The 26769-nt window shown below is 39.7% G+C and overlaps 1 protein-coding gene across 7 annotated transcripts in view; it reads right to left on the reverse strand.

Annotated features, from left to right (window-relative positions):
• Nucleotides 1-26769, reverse strand: part of LOC117610975 (TWiK family of potassium channels protein 9) — a 222782-nt gene that overhangs the window by 137501 nt on the left and 58512 nt on the right. For 5 of the 7 annotated variants that reach the window (XM_034338846.2, XM_076693346.1, XM_076693345.1 and 2 more), the window contains one exon: nucleotides 14654-14714. The exons of the other annotated variants lie outside the window; for them this stretch is intronic. The gene's annotated coding sequence lies outside the window, so the exon portion shown is untranslated. The remainder of the gene's footprint in view (nucleotides 1-14653; nucleotides 14715-26769) is intronic. 7 annotated transcript variants of the gene reach the window in all.

Here is a 26769-nt window from a genome sequence, read left to right on the forward strand (position 1 = left end):
CCTGCTATCGATCAGACTGACGATCAGATGATAACTCTGACAACGATTGACGAACAATAGTTTGGAATTTCAAAGTGTCTCTTAAGCGAAAAAGAACAAGTATCGTGATTGAAACTTTTCAAAATCAATTTCTGTAGTATAATAGCGCGAAATAAATCAACGATGATCGTTCATAATATGCAAAGCGTGGTATGCAAAGTTTCCACCGATCTCAGACAATTTTCTTCGTGAAAATTTCATAAATGATGTAACCCTTTGATTAAAATATCTTCTGTCATAATCTATCATTCTTTTCCAGCTCTCGCTGAAAGATGAATATCAAGATACAATCTGTGATGTTGGAATGAATTTAAAAAATCTTGTACGTACGTTTCTATCTGTGTGTAAAAATTAATTATATATTTAATAAATAAAAGTGAAACAAGTGTTTGAATACCGTTTCCCACTTTACTTCTTACACACTTTTCAAATAGACCTAAACACGTGTGTCCATTGAAAGAATCTTTTGTGACCGACCCTATAAAATGTAATTTCGAATAAACTCCCGTATCACTGACCGATACTGACGGGATACACGTACGTGACTACGCTTAACACGATTCATAAACCTTCTCTATTTACTTTCCCCGATGTTTCCATTCACGAAGAATGGTCAAGCTGGCAAACCGTAACTCTGTTCCCTGATCGAATTGAAGGTTCCTCGGTGGCGATTCACACGGGAATAGGAAGCGTGGTATATCCACGGGATCAGAGACCAGTAGCGAGGAATCTTCGTCATCCGTGGGAAAAAGTTTCAGCTTGCTGGACACGTGTTACGAGGCAGACAGACTTTTTGAAAGTTTCCTTTCCCGGAATCGGACACTGCCCGACAAATGAAGAAACTTTTTGCCTTTCCTCTGACGGATAGGTCTTCCCTACCAGAGGCTTATCGAACCCTCTCTCTGCATCTCTTTTCCCCTTTTTCCATTCGTTTTTCCCATCATTTGCCGTTGCATCCCGCGACAAAATGATATTCGCGTACACCCACCGCTGGATCTTTTTTCTCTTTAACGCGAAATTTCTCTATCCGGCGCCCCTTTTTATTCCATTCCACCCCGTAAGTGAATAAAACCACGATGGAAAGTTTACGAACAAAAGTAGTGTACCGTTTGCAGCGGATAATCTCCTTCGTTGGTACGAGCTGCTTTTATGGAAGAAGAGTGTATTATGTTTTAGTTACGTGGCTGTTTTCTTTGGGGGATAATTATGGATCGTAGGTTTCAGGGAATTATCCGTATAATAATATACGGATTTGTATGAAAAGATTATGACGCGCTGTTTTAATCCACCGACAAGCTGATTTCTTTTAGCTTGCGTAAATTCTGAATTACGAAATTACTTTGAAGTTTATTCGTCGGTGAGTCTGGATTACGCGAGGAAAGGATACGAACGCTAAGACGAATCGTAACGAAGCGGTGTAAAATCGTGGAAGGAATCGAAAAGGATCCCACAACAAAGGTAGACGTACCCTTTGAAAGACTACTACCGTTCTGATCCGTGGAACAATTAATCGAAGAAAAAGGGGCACGGAACGGCGAGGCTGGCAACGCGAACGTCTATCGGAGAAGAGGAAGACGAGTGTAAGGACCAAGGGAAATTAAATCTACCCGGTTCCAGTGTCCCCATCCACCCTCATTACCGTGGAAAAGCGTAAAGATCCCGGCGAGATGAGGAGACATTGTTATACGGAACGAGCAACGAGGAAATCCACGTTTCCTGTTTGAGAAGTTCCCTTTGCTCTGTTCACCTGCTCGCGTCTCGTGTTACACGCGTCGACGAGCATCGTCGCCTGCGACGTGAATCGTTCTAACAATAAAACCCGACTCTTCGGGGACTCGATTCTTCGACCCGATGCTTCCGGTAATTGCTAATCGAAATCGTGTCAACACCATTCGCGTAAACTAGGTCGAGAGCCTGATCCCTTAACGATTTTCGAATTCTACCATTCTATCGTAACATTTTGAAATTCAAATATCTAATACAAATCATGTATGGAATAAATGGAGACACTTTAAGTTTTAAGCACACGTAAATATAATGCTCGTACAAGCACCTAAGCGGATTACACCCGGAAGAAGTACAGAATATTAAATTAGACTACAGTAGATAGGAGGAGCTAAAGAGATTAATCTTTTACCATATCTGATCCCTGTCAGCATCCGAGGATTATCATACTCCATGTGATCTTACGTAATCATTCTAATTAAACGCATGATCTTCAACGATTATTATGCATTTAACTATTAATTGTTCGATGCTAATTTTCGAGCAACGAATGATGATCGTTCTGAATAAACAAGTACGATATCGTCGATTGAAATGCTAATCTAATTTTCAAAGTGGGCAGAGACAGGTGGCGAAAGTGGCTTGACAATTCCGGACACCCCCTAGTCGTGATTAGGTTTATTTGCGGCTGACCACCGAGAGAGCATTGTCCAACATCCTGAAAATCAATGGCTCCTGTATAGTGAGTACGACAGGATCGGCACAAGAGGAAGGTAGAGCGGAGGAACAGTTAGATAGGCACAAGATTGGAGCTGGTGAAACAATAGATCCACCTCGACGGACGGTTGATTACCAGAGATAATTACAGATACTGCAATGATTTGTATTAATGGGCTGCGTGTGATACTTAGCGCGTGAAGCAATTCATCATTTCAAATGTATTCACTCTGCTTCATTAACTGGCACAATTTATTCAATGAGTTCAAGAAATTCATTTGTCAAAATTACCATTTTGGAATAGATATTGTTATTAATACTCTACTTTTTCCATCAAACGATACACTGAATAAATATTACATTTCAAGAATACTGAATTCAATATAGAAGTGATTATTCGTCAAACTTTTATTTGAAAATATTGCACCAATTACGTTTTATTTTATAGTTAACCAAAACTATGCTTTATAGCTTCATTTCTCTGGACTGATTTTATTGAATAGAACAATAAATTCTACAGAATTGATTTTGTCGTGTTGCAAACGTGTATATCTTTTTCAGTCGTTTCTGTATAGAGATACAATCTACTTTCCAAATTACCTGTGGAAACGAATTATATATTCCATCGCAAATTTCGTTTGAAGCTAACCAACGAATTCAACACTGATTACCATGAATAATTTCACGTGTTTAATTAATTATGCTATAATTATAAAATTTCTTTGCAAGGTTTCATAACAACCTGACTGAATGAAACTTTTATCCTATTATGAGTCTAATTTCAAAATGAAATTTCTACCACTGTTAATTAAATACTATTCACTTATATACATTTAAGTAATTAGAATTCATTTCTGAAGTAAATATGACATATTATAAAACGTAATTGAAATTTCAATTTAAATGTGATATAATAAAGTAAACATCGTTCAGAATAATTCATTACTAACAAAGGTGGATGAAATTATCAAGTTATACTGGTATGGCCACAGCTGTATACTAATTACAATCGCTATAACAAGATTCACATTCAATTATCGAACAATATCAACGATGGTAATTCTCTCATCATGAAAACGAGCAAGATGATGCATAGCAATAACCCTTTATCGTAATAATGAAAACAATAACCAGATGAGAGTTGAAAAAATTGCCAATCAAATGTTCGCTTTATTATAAAAATGAAATCAATGTTCCTATCGCTAAAAAATAACGAACGAACCAACAAAGTTACTCGAAAATCCTGTTTCCAATCTTTTGTCGAGTCAAAGTGGAATCATTCAAACATATCATGATTCGACCAGCATTTCGTCAAACGACGAAAGCAACTGTGTTGGCAAACGACAGGTATCTTGGCAGCACCCCGTTTCCCAGTAACGAACGATAAGTTTTCCCCAAGATAGATAGACGAGAAGGATATTTTCCGGTGGTTGGTGAGCCGACTCGATGGATCCCTACGGACTCGTTTCGATTCTATGGAGACGGTTGACAGTCTCGAGAAACGAACTATGGAGTTGTGAGAAGAAGACAGAAAAAAGAAAAAGAAAAATGTATATCTTGTCTGAAATCTATTGGCGAGCTCATCAATAAAAGTACCAAGGAAACTCTTAACCCCTTCTGTGTCCAATAAAATACATTTCAGAGATACTTATTGGTATAATTTACCAATGGAAGCATAATTTATTTTGAAATAATGAATCGATATAAAAGATGTAGATTCTCTCTGACGAAGATTCGCAATGATAAATTTACCTCACATACATACATTCACTATTTCCAATAAACTTTCTAAGAAGAAGTGAAAAACATGGATGAATTTCAAAGATGATCCTGTTCCGTCAGAAGACACAGAATTTCTCCCGAATTTTTCACTGTCTTCTGCCTCACAAAGCTGACAATGTGTCCAACAAGAGCAACCTCTTTAACCCGCTCCACTGACGCTATAACCGTCCCGGGGGTTGATTCTCGTTTAGTCCGATGGAGAAGTCCTTCCCGTGTCCATTTCCGGCGTCCTCGAGCGTGCTCGAGAAATGCTTCTCGAGGTCAACCGTCCGCTCGATCTTTCCTGATCATCCGGCTCGGCGAACAGAATCTTACCGGATCCTTTTTCTTCCCGACCAAATGTCTCATGCCGCCTCTTTCGCTAATGACGCCTCCGTACCGGTTCGTCATACTTTACGACCGCGTCGTTCAACGTTATCGAACTTCCTCCAAGGAAATACTCGAGCATCTTCGATCATGATGAAGAACGAGCGACCATGTAGCTAGCTATCGTTGCTAAGTTTCTTCACTTACTCGACGTTTACGAGAAGCTGTCAGATTAACCTGTTTCTCAACTAACTTCCGGTTAAACGGTGACCCGCCGGTTGATGAGGAATGAACCTGATGCAATTTTCCCTTTCTATTTTCACGTACATCGACTTTTTAATTATAATCAAATTTTCCAAGAAAAATGATTCTGATAAGTTTGTTATTTTCTGAGAGTGAAGAACTTCGGATTCATTAATAAGAAGATGCTAACGGACAAGCTGGCTGCATTATGGAAATTAATTTTAAAAATTATTAGGATAGATGGTGCATCGAAACGATGAAGAATTAGATAAAATTTTCAAATTGGAATTCAGAGACAAGGAAGCATATGCGGAGAGAAAAATTTGAAAACAGTGCAAAGTTCGCTAAATTTAGTTAAACGTTAACGTACAAAGCTAGACACGTAACACGCTCGGTTAGCATAACTTTTGAATTATGCGTTCTATGAGTTATCGTTGTACAGAGAAGTTGTACGGTTTCAAGAGAAACATTACACAACGTATCAAGCTTATTTAAAGCTTTCTTTCTGAAAGATGTACAATACGTTTTCACCGAAAGCGTATCGCATTATGAAAAATCCGTCGTTTTCACTTTGAAAGGACAGTCCGCCACGAAACGTAGCTTTATGGCCGCGAAATCGATAAGTTAGGAACATTCGACGTGCAAGGAAATTTAATTAACAGGATACAAGTCGTAATTCAGCTATTGTACTGGCCGACAGCAACGGACGTTCCATTAAATTGTCCAATTAAGTCGGTACCGTGGAGTCGCGTAAAACAGCAAAGCAAATCGCTCGCTGTACGCAACCAATTCGACGTTTGCCGACAGTTTGACGGGGCCGTTTCATTCGTGGCGAAAGTATAATTGGCTGTTCGAATGAAAGCTCGTAAAGAGCTTCTGCTGCGCGATTTCGAAAATCCAGCCTGAACCAACGCCCAAGCTGGCTCATAAAATAAAACAAGCACGATTCGAAAGCTATTTGATCGTTCGCAATAACGCTATTTCGTTCGACGCGATACGCATAGTTCAATATTGAACAAAAAACGCATATTGATGTTGTTAACAACAAATTAAAAAATTAATTAGCAGAACTATAGAATCGATGAAAGAAAATCTTAAAAAACTTTGCATTCCCATGTGCTGGAAAACAGGAAACGGTTTCTTTTCCTATCTTCCTCTGAAGTTATAAAATTGATGAAAATATATTTTCTAACTTCGTTCGAAACATTTCGGCTACGATGCTAGCAGCTTTCAAGTTTCTACGGTTAAAAATGTGAAACGGTTGTTGGCTTCGTTCAAGGATTCGAAATTCGGCCCCCACTCGTACACGAAAACGACTTCCCGTGCTCGGACATTTGAAATTTCCAAAAAGCTTCGAGTACTCTCGGTTACACGGCTGTTCCATTATGTCGCAAACAAAGTATCAAGGGTTTCACTGTATTAGAAGTCACTTTAGCTACATTTTAACCGTCGGACCAGCGCTGTTTACCTTTTCCACGTCACACGACTACCGTAGCCAAGCCTCTACGAAAGAGACAATTTGAATCACAAATTCGCGTCCGCCCGCCGGCACTTTACCATTGTCACACGCTTGCCAAGTGGCGCGTATCCATAATAATAACTCACTAAATTCGAGAATGTAATCGTCGCTAATGTTACGGTCCCGCAGAAAATCATTTCAACCGTAAACACTCCCGTACGCGAATAATAAATTAATTGCTCGCAGAAACATTAATCGACCTTCCTCATTAAAAGCATTGCTTCAAAAAGATAATTGAAACATTTACACCTTCCCAATATGGTTATATCAGAAATGAAAATTCATTTAATCGATGATGCCTTCGACATTAATAATTTTATCAATGACTTCTTCAATACACGAATATCCAATTTAACCCCTTGGGTATATTTGATCAGAGAGATTGATTATGCGTTTCTTCTACTAAAATTCAGGTTAATGAATGTAACACGTCGATCGATTCGAAACAATACTTAGTAAATTTCAACGATGCACGTAGTTGTTCATTTTGAAATGTTTAATGAGATCGTTATCACTTGAAACGCAGCAAATAATTACAGTATTTCAATGAGATACAGTCCCGTAATATCGAAAATAGCATGGAATATATTTCACTGAATAAAAACTTTCTTTTATAACCCAAGATATCAAAATCTATTAAAACATCCGCTTTCAAGGATGCGCTATCTCGAAACCGAGGAAACGTGTGCACACCTTATCCTCGCCAATTTTCCGTGCTGAAAGCGTCAGACAGAAAAGCGATAAGAGAAGAACAACGTATAAAGCATCATTCGCCTAACCGTCCCCTGACAGAAACGATAAACAATGCTGTTTCTTCTCGCCGGACACTATTTCCCGCAGGTTGCAATAGAAGCCGCGTATACACGAAACGAGAGAGGCAACCGTGAGATAACTGTGCTTGTTTACGAGGCCGTAAATGCTTGGTAAGTACTTTTAAAAATTATGCGTGTAACAAGGTTGCACACGCGTGCGTTCAGCCCTCGGCGTGTACGTTCTGTGTGGCGGCGGTGAATAAGTGTCGGGGGCCAAACGAGATATCTTGCGATTTACCGTGCCGAGAATTATGTTCATGCAGCCCCCACAGCGGTAGCGTACTAACGTAAGATTTGTTTTAGCCCTTGTGGATATATCATGCATGCGAATCGGGTACGGGGAAACCGCACCATACACCCCTTACTCCGACCGGGTTTGTTAGGTCGACGCGTAGATTAAACTGTGCTTGAAGACTAACGCGGACCAGCGTAATTTGTTTTGTTAAAGAATCGGCTCTGCTTTGAATAACTGCGCTTGTCTATGGTAAATATGGGAATGGAAGAATTATACAGCGAGTGGAAGTGTAATGCCAGAGAAATATAGCGCGGAAATATTGTACGAATGTGAAAATAGAAAACTATCAAAGCGTAAAAATATAGAGGGTAGAATCATGAAAGAAAAAAAAGTAGAAGAATTGATGACTAATTTCATCGTGAGATACTCTTATCAGAAACACCTCTGTTAGCGCCATTTTCAAGTATGCGCCTCGGAACCCCCGAACACTTAGCCCTTTCGTGCTTGGAATTCATTAACGCTTAGACAATTCTACAGCCAGACAATCCTAATTATAACGCCGAATGAAAGCCAGACATATCCTAGAATCAGTGAATACAAATGTAACTCTGATTCGACGTCAATAACGAAGCGCTTTTTCGATGAACCGTGAATAGAACTTTGATATACCAGTTGCTTTCAATGCAAAAGACTGAGAGTTTAATTAAAATCGATACATGGTTTACTACTCTTTTAGGTATTTACGGAACAATGTTCGTCATTCGACAAAAAGAGACGGTAAAAGAAACATATTTCGCATGGTTCCACGAACTGATTTAATAGAACGTTTTGCGCGATACACCGATGCAAACATCATTTTATTGCAACGCGTACAATAAAATGCATTTTTATATGCCGTATCGAAAATACGCTTTTTATTAACGTGCCATTCGTCGCACGCTCCTAAATAATTTCATTTGCAAACGTTATTCGAGACAACGAACATATTTATACCACCGGTTTGAAAATAATATTAAGTCAAACTGTATATTTGAAATTCGATTAGAAATAGAATTTCGTTCGCTTAGAGTAAGATATAGTGGCAAGGATCAAGGAGAATTCAATTTCAAAGGCGAGTTCGCGATGCAAACAAGCAAACGCGACGGTTCGTGTCTTGAAAATTAGAATGTCCCTTCTCGGCAAATGCTACGAGACATTTATGGGATTTGTCCGGTTCTGCCAGGGGCGTATTACAAGCGGTGACCGTAGTGTCTCTATAAAGCCGACTGCTCATCCCTCCTAAGCCTGTAACCCCGTGATCTTATACCAGCGACGTGACAGTGGCTGTGCTAGTGTGTGTTCGTGACAAACCATGCACTGATATCCGGACAATAAATTGTCCATATCAGTGGGAGACAGTAACTGTCTTGCTGAGCGTAGGGACAGCCCTTGGAAACTTGATCTTACAATTAGTCGTGTCCCACTGACGTTCGACTTAGCTTTCCTTGAATGATCGCTAAACTATTTTGTAAAACATTCTAGAGTGAACTATGCTAATTTGAGGATTGCATTAATTACTGGTACTCCCAATTTTGGTAAGAATTCATAAGAATGTTTATCTTATAGGGAAAAGTTGTAAGCCTCGGACAGCGGACCATGCAGAGAGCCTTCATTTTAATTTAGTTTTATATTCTCTATTATTATCATCGTTCTTTAAAAAACATGGTTTTGAAAAAAGACAGTAACTTTCATTTCATAGGAACGACTTTGTAAAATGTTCGATTCTTGTTAATTGAACGGCGCAATCGTAAGTTGAATGTTTTCGAGTTAATTGTGCTTGGCACAATTATCGTGTACCGTCCATTCCGCACGCGTGATTAAATAATTGCTTATTCGAACGATTCAGTCGACGATTGGATCAGCTGCACGTAGCTATGTTTTCATGAAGCTTATCGGGTTCTATGGGAAACGCTCGTGTAATTAATTGAAATACAACATCGGTTGCTGCGATTTTCAACTTACAGATCGTTGAGACCAGAATACTGCTATATTTCGTGCAATCCCCTAATTACTCGTAGATGAATTCGTTCGAATATAAATATTTGGATAGCGAGTACCGATGGAAGAACTGATATCACTATTTTTGATGAGATTCTAGAATGCATTAAGTTCAATAAGAAAGAAAAAGAAAAAATTGTTTAGAAATTTCTTCATTTCTAATTTTATGAACATCATCAAAAATTGAACATGTTGAAATTACCTTTGGATAAATTGTCATACTAAAAGGAAAATAAACAACGAATTAGCCCCTTTTCACGCAATTTAGCGAAACCGTTCGATTCGAGCGTAAATGTAAAGCACTCGACCGAGCTGCACACCAGGTCTACGTGAATAATAAATTAACGAAAGCTCGGATTATCGTCGGTGCTGGATTACATCGGGTCCATAGGATTATTGAACTTTTATCGAGAAGACGTAGGCGAAAGGGAGAAGGAAGATAAAAGAAAAGAGAAACGAAACGAACTGGTTGAAACGAACGAGCCGAGAAACGGGCAAGAATTGGAAATGAAAGAGGGTCCTTCAGCGAGGAGACGCTTGGCAATTCGCCGATCCGATAAACTCAATCAGCTTACTCATCTACCTACATATGTGTAGCTGCGCGTCTACTAATGATGCTTAAATCCGGCCAATCTCAATCGGGCTTCTCTTGTGTCCTGATTGCTACCTGTACAGACGCAACGATGCTACGGATTATCCTTGAAATGCTTCTTCTTTCCGATCCTTAAGGATCGTGATTCAACCTCGTGCTCGAAACGAGATGGAACTCAATTTTCACAAAATCACTCGTAGAACCGGTGTTTTCTATCGCGAGCAAACGAGAAATTCTCGATGAACAAATCTTCCAACTGCGAGATATCAAAGGAACTGAGATTCTATTTTTTTAAATAAATTTTGTTAAAAATACAAACATCTTTGATAGGTAGAGTTGCAGTCGTAGATATTTAAAATTCCCAACAATCGCAATGAGAAAACGAAAAAGGAAAAATTAGGAAAATCGTGTTGTAATTTGTTAATTGCGTGGCTCGATAGGTGAATTTGCATATACCGCGACGAAACAATCACTCGAAACCGGATGCCGTTGCTGGCGTGGCCGCTCGCGTAGCCAACAAACGGAAGGACGAAAAAAGAAGTAGGATATCGTTCCATTAGCCAGAAATTGCAACACCGGCGAGAACCATTACTTAAGTGGAAAAGGAAGGAGAAAGCCGGCTAGGTTTTCGCGGGGCTGCTCGAGAACAATCGTTTTCAAGGGGTCGAAACTTCGGACTGGCGACGATTCTTCGACGAAGCCTCTCCTCCTAGCCCTTCCATCATCCTAACGTCGTGAAAACAATGAGAGAAACGGGCCACCGGTAAATCCCCTCGCAAAGCCACACCGCCAAGCTTGCTTTCCAAAGTTACTTTGCAATGAAAATTTAGGACCACCCTGTCAAGAAGTGAGAGGAGTTTTCGGTACCTTCCCGGGCAGATCTTGATAATCTCTTTCTGTTTGTTTTTCACTAAGAATCTTGATTATCTTAACGCTTTAAAAATTACATAAATGTAGCATAAATTTCCAAGAAACTATATAAGAGATGATCCTAAAAGAAGCGAGTACTTAGGAAATGAAAAATAGTCCTCCCTGAAACTCGCTGTTTGACGATTCAGTACGCGACGAAACATCCGCGAAATTGGAAACAGTTTCCACGCGAGGAACACCTACGTTTCTTTCTTTCCTTCTGTTCCTATTCTCTTTCCTTTTTTAACACCGAAAGAATTAATATCGTCTCGAATTTTTCGGATAATAATAGAAACTGGCTGAAAACCCTTCACCAGAAGTATCTGGTAAGAAGGTTTCCTTCGACCGAACAATGGGGTGGGTTTACACCCTGAAGAATGACCACGAATATAGAGAATTCTTTTTGGTTCGCCACGGTGTTTTTCAGCGCGCGAGACTGCTCGGAGGTGGAAAAGCTCGGTGACAGATGCGAGACATTTTCAAGCAGCCTGTCTGCCGCTTAATCAATCTAAGGTGTCGGAACGTATTACTACACTCGGGTCAGCGAGCTTTTACCACGAGCACGGCCCAATTCACCGTCTCTGTATTCGTATACCTGCACAGCTATTTCTCAACTTTCCAAGCAAAACGTGCATGGAAATTGCATGCACGCGTGAACGGAGACGAATGAAAATTAATCGTACTCTGTCCACGGTCATTTCACGGATAATTTCTGGTGTAACGAGAAAAGACTCGGCCTCGGGAAAATGTTCAAGTTTGATGGTTAATGTTCTTGTATTTCCTGCTCGTGTGAAACGCGCGACAGCGAGGGAAAAATAAGATTGATGAGAAGAGGAGCATCCATTTTCTTGTTTATAAAGAAAGTAACTGATGTGCTTTATCTTTATCCGAGTCTAGATTCATTTTACATATGATTTAGGTATCGTCAGAAGATACTATCCATATTTCTTCGTGTAATTAATATTTAATTAAGTAATTAAAGTGTAATAAGTGGGACAAGTATCTATGCATTTAAACGGCTCGGAGGTGAAACATGGAAGCATCTCTTCGAATACCCTGGCTAGGATAATATTATTAATTTATGATCTTCCGGCAATGACCCTTGAAACACCCTTTATGCGAAGGGTCTGGGTAGCAAGTACTATAAGTCCACCGCTAATTGATTTTGAGGCTATAGACTATAGATCTTCTGGAACGTATATGACGTTCGTTGCCCGACTCGACTAAATTCATTTCCTCTTATGGAATTATCTATATGGAAATTTCATTCCCTTCGAGAGCATTTCAGAAATTTGAAAAATTTGGAAAATTCTTCGGCTAAATTTGATCACTGCTCGAGTCTTTCAAATATATACTTATTTTTCTCAGAGGAACCTTCTTACACTAAAAGATCCGAAATGAAATATTTTTCAAATAGACATTCAGTCTGTCATCAAGCTCGTATATTCGAGTTTTCTAACACTCGACGTTTTTCTTCTTTCGTTTCTCGCAACCGCTCGCGCGCCTCCAACTTTCTTCTCCCTTACTGTCACATTTCATTACACTTGGACGTTCGAAATTGCCACTATTCTAAAGTAACGCTTCTCTTACTTCTTTATACTTCGTCCCGATAATAAAACGCTCAATAAGACGTCTTCTCGAGTGACATCGTTTTACTTTTGTAAAAATTCTTCATGCGAAACGACGTTTCTTACCCCCCTATCCACCTAACCTTTCACCCAAGAGTACTTTTATTTCAAATGACATTTCCCTCTTAAGGGCAAGAAAATTTTACAAAGAGAAACAGAGGGACGAGAATGGATAAATATTTCCAAGAAATTTCTCGCTAAAATTCTTCTTGATACAGCAAGAAGAATGAAGGACAGTACAAGCGCATTCTTCTTTTTTCGAATTTTTCGAATTTTTAAGCGAGAATAGTTAGGTGTCGTTCGCGTTCCACCCACCACTCGGAACTTTCTTAAACTTCATATTTCCCTATCCGGAAGTTTATGCAAGTATTATGATATACGACAAGAGCTAGAATGCGAGAAAGTTTGCGACTTCATTCTCGGGAAACTAGTATCACGTATATAATTGCAAATTAATCTGCCGGGATTTTCGAGGAACGGAAGAAACATTTTCGCTAAGTGTTACCTTCAATCTAATTACAGGGATAAGTCGACAAGTTCCAATGAACTTCTGAATCCAGTTTCCACCCTCTTCAATGAAAATCACGAGTTTTGACTAATGAGCTTTCTTAACTAATTTTGCTCACTAATCTAATAATAATAATATAAGCTTCGAACAAACCTCAGCATTAAATAATTATAAAATTATTTGAAATTCTTCGAGATTCATTAAATTTGGACATTTTCTCGGTTCAACTTCGATACTTTCAATAACCCTACTCTACCGGTAATAGAATTTACATCGGAACGGATGCACGTAAAAACTGTGAAAGCAACGTCGAGGCGAGAGAGCGTTTCGTACTTGTACAGTTGGTTCGTCGATTAAAGAAAACGAGCAATCGAAGGGACCGGTGTGCAACGAGTAAAGCTGAAAAGGGAAGCGTTCACGAGAGGTGTAAGCGAAGGGTGGCGAGAAAGTGGGAGAGCGCTCGTTAGGCGCATTTTAACGCTATCAGAAATTCCTCGTGCAACGGTGGCCCCTTTTCGACGGACCAGACACCTGGCAGCAATGAATTTACACAGTATTTCCTTCAGAGTTTTAATCTCGTTTCGCTCGATTCCGCCTCTAGCCTCGGCTTCGCTTCTTAGGTCGCGGTAATGAGTGAACATGCTTCGAGGAACAGCTACGTCTCGCGGTATATACCCTATACATATATATATATATATGTGTGTGTGTATATATATATTCCAGATGCTAAGGCTAAAGAGGAATGGCGTGCTCGTCTTTGCTAAATTACACCGTGATGCGCTCGATAAATCAGACACGGTTATTTCCAGCAGAGAGAAAACGGCTTTGAGATTCTTTCGGATGAATCTTTTTCACCAACTTACCCCTGTCATTTTGGTACATTGGGATAAAGAACCGTTTCTGCAGGTCTTAACGTACGAAATTGCCAAAATTCGACGAACGATTTCAACTTCCTACAACCCTCGTAAATCCTTTCAGCTTGAAATTCAAAGAAGAAACTGCATTGCAAAGGAAAAGATAAAAGATTTTTCCAAATGTTATATTCAGAACAATATCAAAACGAAATTTTCAAAATTTCCCTTATTTCCTATATGTACTTTACAAACAGTTTCTTCTTCCTTAGGAATGACTCAACGAAAATCCCATTGTCGTAATGCAATAAGGCCAGAATCAAGAGAATTATTAATTCAATCCAAGAAACGAGAAGCATTGTTCGTCGTCGACGACGCTGCTCGAATTCAGTTCGACGGAAGCTCTCGGATGCACAACATAATTAATCATTTTCTAAGCGCATAAAGACGAACAATGTAATAACGTAACTGGTACATTTCCAACGGGGAAATGTTGTTCTTTTGTGTTCGCGCTAATTCAGCACCGTTTTAAGCCCGCTCTGGAAAACAATGCTCGCGTACGTGGCAAGTAGATATCGACAGAAATTCAGCAGGAATTTCATTACACCGCGGATGCATCTTGTCTACCCGCGATATTGCCTGCAGGATCAATTATCCTTTGTTTAATAATTATTTTCGCCTCGTCTTCTCATCAATTACGACGCATTATAATAAACGAATATAATAATCAATTTTTCATTTTTGACTCACCACATCGTCACCACCCTCCAGGTATATAGGCTGCTTCCAAGCTCTGCACCAAATACAATTTCTATAAAAGACAACAAGCTTGTCGTTAGAGGTATATTAAGAAGTTAATGCGCCGGAACATCAGCTCGCATAATCGTTTACATAATTTTAAATTTTCAGAAAAGTGGTGATATTACAGTTTACAGTGAATATTAAAACACAGACACACGCATACACAGTGAAGTTATAGAGTTTTCACGCTGTTACTAGCCACCGTTTATCTCGAAAAATGGTAAGTACCTACATGGAAGAAATGAAAAAGGAAAAAGTTTCACTGTTTCTTATATCCAACGTAGGAAGACATTTAAGTTCGTTGCTGTTTGCGATATTTTTCGAAAAACCTAGCGTAAAATATTATCATAAATGTTGGAATACTTTTTGAAAAAGATCACTTCCGGTAGAAAGACGATTGTGTAACCTTTCTCACGATAAAAGAGGCCACGACCTCGGCGGGTTAAGCGACTCGCTTAAAGCGAGGAAGAAAAACGCGAGGACAACACGAAACTCGACATGCATTACTTATAACGCGGTCTATTTTCCACGACCAAGAGGGTGAACCTCCCCGGAGACGTTCAACGGAGGTAACAACGTCAAATCCGTGACAAAAAGCGAAACTTGAATTCAAGATGGACGTGACCGGCCGTGGGATGAAGTCACGAGCGAAAGAAGAGGGAAAGAAGAAAAAGGAAGACGGTTGTTGGAGTTCGAGTTAGTTGGGGGGGTAGCAAGGAAATGAATTGAATAATTTAGTAGGTCAGAACGAAAGGATGGAACGAGCAAGTTCGAACGTATGTTACCCGGAAAGAGCCTGCGAAAATTCTAACTATCTTGTCCGGATTTCCTCATTTTCCAAGAGTTTACATTCCAACATTTCTATGGTGTTTACGACGCGTTGAAGATAGAAAAAGACAATGTTGAAAAATAATAAGGAAAAGAAAAAAAAAAACAGAAAAGAGATGAAACCCTTGTACATACAACAGAGATTTTAAAATAATTTTTTGAAAATTGATCGATGGGAAGCATAATATTGTTCGTCTGAGTGATCCTTAATTTTGATCGATCTTATGTTGGATATGAAAGACACGATAATTTTATGGGGTAGCTGGGTCGTGCTCGCTAGGAATGGCTGACGGTATGCACTTGAGAATAAGGTCAGTTTAGGGTGAAGTATGAGGTGGAGCTTGAGAAAATTAACCTGCGAGCCGAGGTCATGCCTGTTGTGAAAATGAGAGAGGTGTTGAGTAATACTTTGTAATACATGTTTACGTTACTACCATGCTTCCAGTTCATTTATCATATCGTACTGTATTAAAGCAATAAACGATCTACCGGAGAAAATTTTTCATAATTTCTGTGAAAAATATCGTTGCATGAATGTTAAAAGAAAACGTACAGCTGTGTGCATAAATTTGCACAAGTTAGTAAATTCAGGCAATTTAAAGTAATAAACATTGAGTGATACATCAAGCCGATAAAGACACATTATTGGGTACTTACGTTAAATCGAGAAAATTCTTCAAAAATTATAGTAATTTAGATCTATCCACGGATAATAGTACGTGGCGTTGCTTTAAAGGGATATTAACAAGAGTTAATAGCGGAAATTTAGGGAAGTGAACATGTTCGTGCAAAAATCAAGCGTACATGATCCAAAGTACAATATCGTGTTCCACAGGAATGAATCATTTAAGGAGGGGTACTATTATACCCGCTCGAAACACGATACTGGCTTTCCATAACAATCTAGATATCGACGTAATACTTTTTGTCTGTCAGAAATCAGAAGAAAATTGCATGACAATTTCAAGACGTTATTCGAAACTAAATAAACTAAGATGCCTATAAGAATTGTTAAATATGTAAGATCGTATAATTTGTAAAATTACCAAATAAGCGACTATGAGTGTATAATACTAAGAAATAAAGTTTCTAAGGCAGTAAATAAATCATGTTTTTATTTAAACACACATATATTTTTCAAGCTATCGTGAACAAAAAAAAATTCCTCCTAGTCGCATGTCGATACGAGTTTCGATATGAAGCAATTAGCAGCACGACAGGACGAAATAAAGGATTTTAACGACTTTCTTTTAGGCCAGCACAGATCCTTTGATACGTGTCGAACACGAACGATCTCGTGCATAGGAACCTTTTTCAATTTACAACTCAACCATAATTGCATTCGAATTTCCAGCCGTAATTTCAGCTAGAAATTACATGGAATTTAAATCATCCACCGAAAAAAAAAGAAAATGATATTTTAAGGGGAGAGAGATCGTTAGAAGTAAAAGATATTCGTTGAATAAAATATGAAGTGGTGAAAGCAAGGAAAGCCTGCTAATAAAAAGAACAAAACCCTTTCACGTTGGTCCATTGCCAAAAATTTGGATGCAACCAGGCGATCGTAGCTAGTACTTCGACAAAGGATAAACAGCAAGGAGTAGGGTGGAAAGCAGGAAAAGGGGGATGGAAACGAGAGATTCGCAGGCAAAGCGGACAACACAAAGACTACTCAAAAATTGTCACCGAAGTCGCAACTAGAACGATAAAACTTGGCTGTGAAGCGAATGCAACCGGAACTTCGCACCATTAGATCCAGCCGCGTTGTTGCGTTACTTCGAACAACAGACACTGAGGTCTTGCACAGACATACACGTAATATTCTCTTCGTCTTCTTTCTCGACACGTAGTCAATACTATTTCTTTTTTATTTATTCACACCCTTCTATGCCAAATCTTTCTATTCTACACCTCATCTTCTCAACAATATAATTTGCATCGGGATTCTACTTATTTTTAGAATCTAATAATGCTTCTATAAAATTTTTCATTAGATTTAATAAATTTGTTGATATTTATCAAATTCAAATACAAGATTATTTGAAGTAGAAAAAATTTACTAGATAAAAATGTGAATTGTTTATCTCAGCTAATTTTCCCCTTTCTCAAGTAAGGAAACTATCAAAGCTTTCCAAATTCACAGCTCGAATTCAATTCCATTCGAATCTCGTTCCCGCAATTACATTTCTCTTCATCATCAGTGACATTCGCAATCTCTTTTCGACACCTTTTACCCGACCGATCGTAGCGGCGATATTCGCTTGGAAATTCGCACGTTACGCGTCGATGAATCGTCATTGTCTACCGTTTTCTACCCCGATTTATTTCTCTTTTCCCCTTATCCATCGGGATCCCCATCCCCTCGATTCATCCCTCGATTCAGCTAGGTCACGTCTCTATTTTGTATTCCATCAAGCTCGTAACTATCGCTGCGCTAAACAATGGAGAGTAACCCGTTCGCTATCTACCAACCACCGTAACTTCAGCCTGATGAGTTTCAATGAAGAACAAACGTTCGAAAGTTCTTCGAAGAAAGAAAATTTTTCACCAACAAATATACATCGCACTCGATCGCGTTCGAAAGCTCGTTAAATGCTTCTTCAATTTCAGAAGAAACGTCTAAGAGGAAGGCAATTAAGGGCGTTATCTTAACGGGCGAAGGAAGCGTCAGAGGCAAAGCTTCGAATTCGTTAGGGATAAATCATTTCTTGGGCGTAAGCATCGCGTGAGATTTTATAGTTCCCGGAGACTCCGGGATGCTGGCTGTTCCCTGGAACCCTCTTCACCGTCTAACTTTTAACTGCCTCGACAAAGTTCTCTCTTCCCGTGGTAATCCCGACGATAACATTCCAAAATCGTTAGTTCTACCTCGTACGTTCGCGCGCTAATAACGGCCGGCTTGAGCGCAACTTCGACTTCTGGCAAACAATAGCGCCAGCCACCTTAACACCGCGTCTTATCGGTGGAACAATGGGGAATCGCGTGACGGGAAATCGTGAAACTGCTACTGGTTTGTAGCACGAAAATAAAGACGCTAGTGTATTGCTGTTTCTCTACCAAATATCTTTAGCCAGCTTGGAAAGTTCTGACCATCGCCCTCGATGTTGGTATCGGTGTTGCTTAAATTTCAATTTAAGATCCTTTCATTCTAAATCTCGTGAAATATAATTTTTTATATCAGTTTTAAAATAAACACATTTCTCTGAATTTTCCTCGCGGAATCCACTTTCTGTACATAAGTGAGAATCTAAGTAAATATAATATAATTTCAGCTTTAGCTGGACAATTTTGCTCAGATGTCGTCCGCGTGTAGTCGAAAACGAGCGTCTACCCCTTTCGTTCGCCGGCAACCATCCCTATTTCGTTTCAACCATAATGTGTATCGCTGGGGGCCCGCAACGACGGAGATCCGGTGGCCGCTGGTTTGGAACGGTAAATGTATGCCGTATGTAAATGTTATCCGAGGCGTAGGGTAATCTGGAATTTGCTGGTAGCGGTTCGGAGACAAGCGTACCGAGGTAAGCGTAGGTTTATGGCACGATTGATACAACACACCGCACAACCCCGATGCTTCTACGCACGGTTACACGTGCTAGATTGTCAATGCTGATGAATGAGGATAATCGAAAGTAATGGTTTGTGATATACAGTAGTTGGCTGGGAAATTCATTTCTACTATTCGTATCTTCGAAGTTCATTTGTTGGATAGAAATATTCATAATTGCAAAATGAAGATTTCATATTAATCTTCAAGACATAAATGAGAATAAATAATTTTTTGAAAATTTTTCAGCTAAGAAAAATAATATGATCTGTGCAGAGGCTGGTTCATTAAATTTCAAATTTCAATCAGCAACGACAACCATAAAAATTGGAATTCTTTCGTTAATTAATTACGAGACTAATTCTAGCCAACGCTCATCTAACTCGCCGGTTTGTTCTTGAAAAACAACGCTAGGTAAAAAGTAATTGAATAACGAAAGCGCCGGCTAATTCAGCCGCCAGTATTCCTATCGTTCCTTTTACCGCTGGTATCGTTCCCTATAAAATGGCTGACCCGTATGCTACTTGAAAGGTTAACAATACACGTTGCTTCTTCTGCAACAATGCAAAAACATCGAGAAATTTTGTCCGGTTGGTTGAAGCTTGTCTACGAGAAGAACAGTTGAGAATCACTGAAACGTGGAATCGGAAAAATTGTGCAGACTGCGCAGGAAAAAGGGAGCCCGGATAGTTTAGAATTTAACTTAGGATAAAAAGAAACGAGTGACTTTCCGGCCTTCCCACTGATTATCCGAGAATACTCGAAGAATCTACTTGCGCATGCAGAAATCATCAACCGTTTCTATTTCGAGAGGTATCGGGTCGAGAAATCGGGTGAATTCGCAAAAAAGAAAAATGCAAAGCAATGCGTTCGTCGTTTGGAAAATTTTCTGAAGCTCGAAGGGAATTTCAGATGTACATTTTTGTTCAAGTTATCTTTTGATAACGAAGCTGTATTTGCATTCAACAGAAAACATTCCCGGTAATAATGATAAAGTATCAACTAGGAATTAAAATGATACGTGGCAAAAATATTCGGTTTGCTGCGTTCCTGCCTATACCCGACAGTGGAAACTATGAATCTCTAACTTTATTTGAAGAGTGCATTTCTACGAAGCGAATCGTACAGGGACACGATGCAATGTACATTTCCAGATAGACGGGTGCAGTGCAGGTATCGCGCTTTAAAGGATTCGCTAAAATTACGGGCAGAAAGTAATAAAGTTGCACGGATCCATGGAAACGACGTTAACTTCGTTGCCTTCCAAATAAAACCAACTAAAAAGCATCGCTGGACAAAATTTATTTGTCCGCGTAACGCTCGTTAAATAAATGCTACAAATTGCGATGAAACAAAGGTGTGTTTAAATTTCCTGAAATCCGGGCGACAAAAAAAAATTGGATATTTTTTTCAATTTGAAATCCTACGAAAAAAATACTAGGAAAACTTTAATACTAAACTAATCACTGTCCATTTCGGGTAAAACTAAAACCGATATTTGTTTTTCAATTCTGAACCATTCGCGTACGGGTAGAAATGAAATTTTTCGTTCTGATGGAAATCTATAGCGATAATTCTATAAACACTTTTTTTTTATTTAAACCCATAGAGCGCAGCAGGACGCGATATAAACAAATATAAGTGCATTGGACCGTTCAACCGCAGGCAATACCGGAACCGTATAACTAGAATAAATGTAAGTTTTATCAGTTCGCGGTATGCGGAGGTAAAGCGATTTAAAAAAGTTTACAATTTTAACCGGTATACTGTGAATATTAATGTTTATACCGCCTGAAGGCATAACTAATGTAACCGGTTAAATATCATACGAATATGAAATTAAATTCATTAATAAACCTTTACACAATTATCCAGGGTACTTAAAAAATCGTGTTAACCGTTCGCACAAAGTCGCGTATTCACTTTGTCGCGTTTTAAAACGCATCAGAAGACTTGCGCCCCCGCGAAAAAAGAGACAAAATTTTAAACGCCCTCTCGTACCACTCGAGAGGGTCACCACTTTCATCTACGAATCTCAGACCCTTTGAAACATTCAACAATCCGTGCATAGAAAAAAGAAACGTCCCTAATTGCTCGAGTATACTTTTAAACGTGACTACGATGTCTCCTTTGGCAATTTCAAAAATCAATGGCCAAGAAGTTTAGAATCGAAGAATCACCTGGACATACGAGAAACAGAAACCGATAAGGTGCTGTTAGATTTATCGCCAGATGTACGAGTTACAAGCACTCAGCCAGGTATAATAAATTCTCCTTGAACTGAAGATAACATACACGCATAAATATGCAGCTGAATCTGAATCGTATACAAGCGCAACGAGAATAATCTCTCCTGGGATGAATGAACGGGATTAAGTTGAAGATATTGCTTGAATTTCAGAAATACAACAAGGTAATCCTTGCAAATTTCAAGTATTCTGGCACTGCAATTTTCACCACTGGCTGTGAATTCGTATATTTATCATTTTTTATCTTTCTACTATACTTTGTGTGTGAAATAAATGATATCAAAAACGAGAGGTAAATACTCGACACTTTTTGTTCTTTTGCTTATAATCACGAATAACAGAATTCTTACGAACAATCAGCTACTTGGAGGATGATGGAAAGGTATCACGAACAATTGATTCGAACGAATGGCTCGGGTAATTCCCGTGCGACGGCAATTTACCTTCTTGCATGATGAACAACAGGAGCGTGAATAACGATCACTCGTTTGTTCGCGCGATTGGCGCGACGACAGGCGCGATATGACGCGGAACAAACTCCCGAAGCGTACGCGTGGATCCGTGCGCGATTGCAGCTGCATTACGATGGCTCGTTAGCAGCCGGTGTATCTAACCCAGTTGTCGATTTGTACGGCTTGTTTCGCGTGTATCGTGTCGCGCCGAAACATAGCCGGCATACAAATAAAGCTATCCCGGCTAGCTGGGAGCGCGATCCTTTCCAAGTCAAACACGAGCAACGGGCTTTAATAATATTCCTGGAGAACGAGAACCCGGTCGCTCTGCGGCACGGATAAATAAATAAAACTTGTCAGAGTTCGCGGAACCTGCTGAGAGCAGCCCACTGGCTGGATTCGCAATTTCACGGAAATATCGCGAGCCTCTCTCGTCCCGTTTAAACGAGCACTCGTCGATCGGGCGCCGCGACGCGACGCGCCGCACCTTCAAACTTTCCGTCCCATAGACGTCGCGGGAAAGATTAAGAAAAATATTCCTGCCTCGGATGGATCGAATACCACCGTCGTCGCGCCCTGTTCGAAGGAACCGTTACCGTTTCCGCTTGAAATTGTCCCTGCCACCTGGTGCTCGATCTGACACGGTTATCGGTTACCTCAATTTTCTTCTTTTCATTCTTGCCCCCCTTGCTACGGTTTAAGGATTCATTCGAGCGTATCGTCGTGACGCGATTTGACTCTCGATAAAGGAAGTCGGTTAGCAAATCTTATTTGTTTTAAGAAATACCGTGATTTATTGGAAGAAGAATAGAAAAACTTTCAAGCTGCGACACCCACGTCATTCAAGCTGCAAATGCAAGTAACTAATTCACCTGTTCCAAGAAACTTCCAAGGAAGCGAGCAAAGAAAGAGGAGAACAGATAAGACTTATCGTTAAACAAACTTTGAATATTCGTAAGTGACGGGGCAAACCTACCGGTACCTTGGCCGAGCTCGTCGAGGTGCAATTATTCGGGGGAGAAACTTTGAAAAAATTGTGCGTTTGCACTTTTTTAATTAAATTTCCCCGCGGTCCCGCGACCACGTCGCGGCCACGCGGTGGACTTGAGAACTTTCAGGAATTTAATTGAAGCCCTGGCATCCTGACCGACCCCCTTTTGTCGACGGGAAAGAGTATTCCACGGCAAATTTGCGGAAAATTCGCTGCGGAACGATGCCCGGCCCAACGATACTTTTCCACGGGAAAGAGTCGCTGGTGTCCGAGCTGGCAAAGAAAAATATTTAATGAGAAGTGGCTCGGACGTTCTGACATGTAATTTAAGAGATGAACGAACCACTGAAAGCTGTCGTTCAAAGCGTAGGTAACCAAAGGAGGAGAAGCAGTAGGAGAGTAAAAACTGCTTGTGTAATTGAACGAAATTCAGACTCGAGGATGTGTAAGAAGCACGTGAATGCCGATATTAATTTAATGTGAAAACTGAACCTCGACCTACCTTTCGAAACGTTAAAAAGTTGGTAAATGTACCAGGTTGCGAATGCGTGGATACGAGAGAGAAACCTTGTGAAACGTGTACGGATAAATATAAAGTGTAATTTAACATGCGGACAGCCGCAGTGAAACCATATTTAATATGACACAGCATATTGCGAATTGAAAATACTGAAAATTAAGATCTTCCTATAAAATTATTTGCATGATTTTGGAAGGTATTCAGAAACAATCTCAATTAATTATTGATTATTAAATACAATTTCGCAAAATGTATCCTTTAATACGTTTCGAAATTCAGCAGAGAAATTCACGTCGAGCTGACGGATAAAAGTTTCAAATAACAGAAAGCAATGAAAAGTGATGTCCCATCTCAGGATCCGAAGAATTATTGCCAGCGGAGGTTTCTCGAATCGCGAGAAACGGGAACGGTGAAACGTCTGATCCGACATCGCGAAAGTCGGCTTTTGTAAAAGGGAAACGGAACGGTGTGAAAAGAAAACGAGCTGAAGAAGAGAAGGCAGACGATGCGGCTCCCATAGAATAGCGATGAGAGTCGAGAGGTTAAGCGTCTTATGGGACCCAGGCGAATTCAAGGGGCTTCGTGGGAAAAGTGGCTTTTATGCCGACGTGGGTGGCGTGCGAGTTGCGCGAAAATGTGCCATTGATTTTTATCGATGAAAAATAGCCTCTCGCGATCGGTTATGAAGCGAGAAAAGGAATATGGTGACGCGTAAGCAGGTGTACAAGTTTCGGGGAAATTGAAGAAACAGAGCAAGGATGAGACAGGAAAAAAAAGGGGGAAGAGCTTCGATTTCTGCCTCTGCCAACAGACAGACGGTCGTGGGAATTTTTAGTGGCTTCGATTTCCGATAAAAAATAAATTTTTAATAGGACCTCCGTGTTTTCACGAGGAACACACCTGCTACTAGTTTTCCTTTGCAGTTGGAACAACGTGGTGTTATTCAAAAGGATATTCTGTTTCACCGTATTGGCTAAAGTACGTTCGTTTACATTTCAGAGCGAGTGATTTTTGGCCAAAAGAATAAGAATAATTGTATGAAATTATATTTTGCAGTCTATGATATGAATATATTCGGATCACCGCACAGGAGCTGCGTTACAAATTCTCATTACTACTGAAATTACATTAGTAATTCCAAATAGCAAATGAAAGCTTTAAACAATTAATCCTTGATAATCCACATTATCCTATCGTACTAAACGCGACAATTTCTACCGTACCGATTAAATAATTAAATAATCGTATCAATTCCATAACGATTTAACAAAGTGGTGACACGAAATTACCGACTTTCAAGACAACAAAAGTCACGAAAAACAAAAACCTCGTCACGTGAGAACGCGTCTAAATAGAACCAAAAAGCGCGTTAAACAAACAACGATCCAGCATTCAAGAGGTTTTATTCATTAAAGTCACATCTTCGACGCGTCCACACATTTTATCCTTTGACATCGAACAAAGAAAACCTCGTTCTACCGTTCTATTGTTAAAACAAAATCGAGCACAGGGTGCAGCTGTGTCACGCGATTGGCTCGACATGGGGCGCGATGCGAGCGTAAAAGTTCGATTAAAATACAGATACATACGCGCGAGCGTAGAATCGAATTAACCGAGGCGACCCGGTTTTTTTCCATTTCCCAAACGCTTTGTTTTCCCGTCGTTCGCCGCGAAAAGCAAGCTCGCCAACAACGTGATCGGAATGTTCATTGGTAATTCAGAGTGGCTAGCGGCGGAGTGGATCGCCGTAGGGCGTCGAAGCGAGATGAAGATAGGAAAAGTCGAGGCGAAATCGCTTCAAGATCACCGACCCCGGTGAAACGAAGCAAGGTGAAGAGCACGGCCGGAAGGAGAATAGAAAATGAGAGGATCGATCGATCGAACGTAGGGTTCCGGGGTGGATTGCGAAAAAGTATCGAGGATTAGGAAGCTGCGCGGCGATTGCGATCCGCGTGAACGACAACGGACGAGGATAGAGAAAATGAAGCGGAAAGGGAATATCGGAAATGAAAGGGGGTGCAAGGGTGTCTTTCCAACTGAAATTAAGAATAATGACCGGTGCTGAGGGTACGGTGAACGTTAATTCAACCCTTTCGCTCGAGTATTAATAAAGAAAGTTTACGCAAGCGGTGAAACGTTTTCGATTAAGGGTTATAACCTCGACCCTTTTATGGGGAGAGCTATCGATATAGAAATCGCGAAGATTAATGCCAGAAAATATGAAACAAGTGCGTGGGTAGTTCAGTAAAGTAATTAAATTACTTGCAGATCCGTTCTACAAGATCTTATATTTTATTTACCATTAATCAAATTGATGAAAGCTGAAATCAATTCTTTCCGAATCAATGAATATATCGTTTTAATATTTATATTCGTATCTTCTGACGATGAGTAAATAAATCAATGAAACAACAGAGTGACAAGATTCTGTTTAAATACGCATTGTTCCTATAGTAAATGAATGTTGTTTGTCATTTTTGGATATTTACAAAAGCTACGTCCTTCATCGTTATTTCCGCGAATTACACATTATCGTAATATACGAATAATTCAACTCTTCTATATTTAACATACATTTGCTAAAATTAATACGCTGATCGTAATGCTTCATACGGCCCACGATAATATATGGATTATTACGTATCAATTCCAATCTCGCGGTTTAATTTGCTATTTTGAATAGTCGATGTAATTTTATTCTCTCTTCGCATTCCTATTATTTAACTAAATTTCATTTATAGCGTTTATTAGAGCTCTATGAATTTCATTATCTTATCAGCGAGTACCGAAAACATTATTAAACGCGAAAAATTTAAATACACGAGTGAAAAAATGTGCCATTAATCGTTCAAAATCGTTCAAATATGGTGTGAAATATATTTCTAATGAAACAAGGGAAATTCGTACGGACGGTAATTCGTTAATTATTAAACGGAGATCAAGTTTTAGGTGAAGCGAGAAAAGGTGAGGTGCAAAGAATCAAAGACACACGATACTGGAAAAAGAAACTTGATCTTACGAACGTGAAAAGCGCTTTCGTCTGTCAAGAGCCGGTCGAAGCTTTGGAACCGAGGACTTGGAACGCTTGGCATTTTATATTAAAATCCTTCCTCTCATGTCAGCCCGGTATCACCCCAGACCCCGTCTTCTTTCACCGTTATTCTCCAACACATCCACCGGCATTACCACCCTCATCCCCTGTGTTGGTACACGTTCGTGTAACCGAAAACTTTTCCAGAAATTCGTCACACTTCGATTCTTCGCGTTCGCTCCCAATTGCACGGAGACTCGATTGAATTTCACCCTGACTCGTTACTTATATAATATTCCCAAATTATTCAGAAAGAAACTAATGTCGGAACTAAAGAAAATTAGTACTGTATTCAGAAGCAGCCAGCCATCGTCGTTTTCAAAATTATAATACGTATCATTATTCCGCAGCCACATTGTGCATTGTGCAACGCGTTGTGCAGCCAGAAAA

Source organism: Osmia lignaria, chromosome 3 (assembly GCF_051020975.1).
Source record: "Osmia lignaria lignaria isolate PbOS001 chromosome 3, iyOsmLign1, whole genome shotgun sequence".
Taxonomy (NCBI): domain Eukaryota; kingdom Metazoa; phylum Arthropoda; class Insecta; order Hymenoptera; family Megachilidae; genus Osmia; species Osmia lignaria.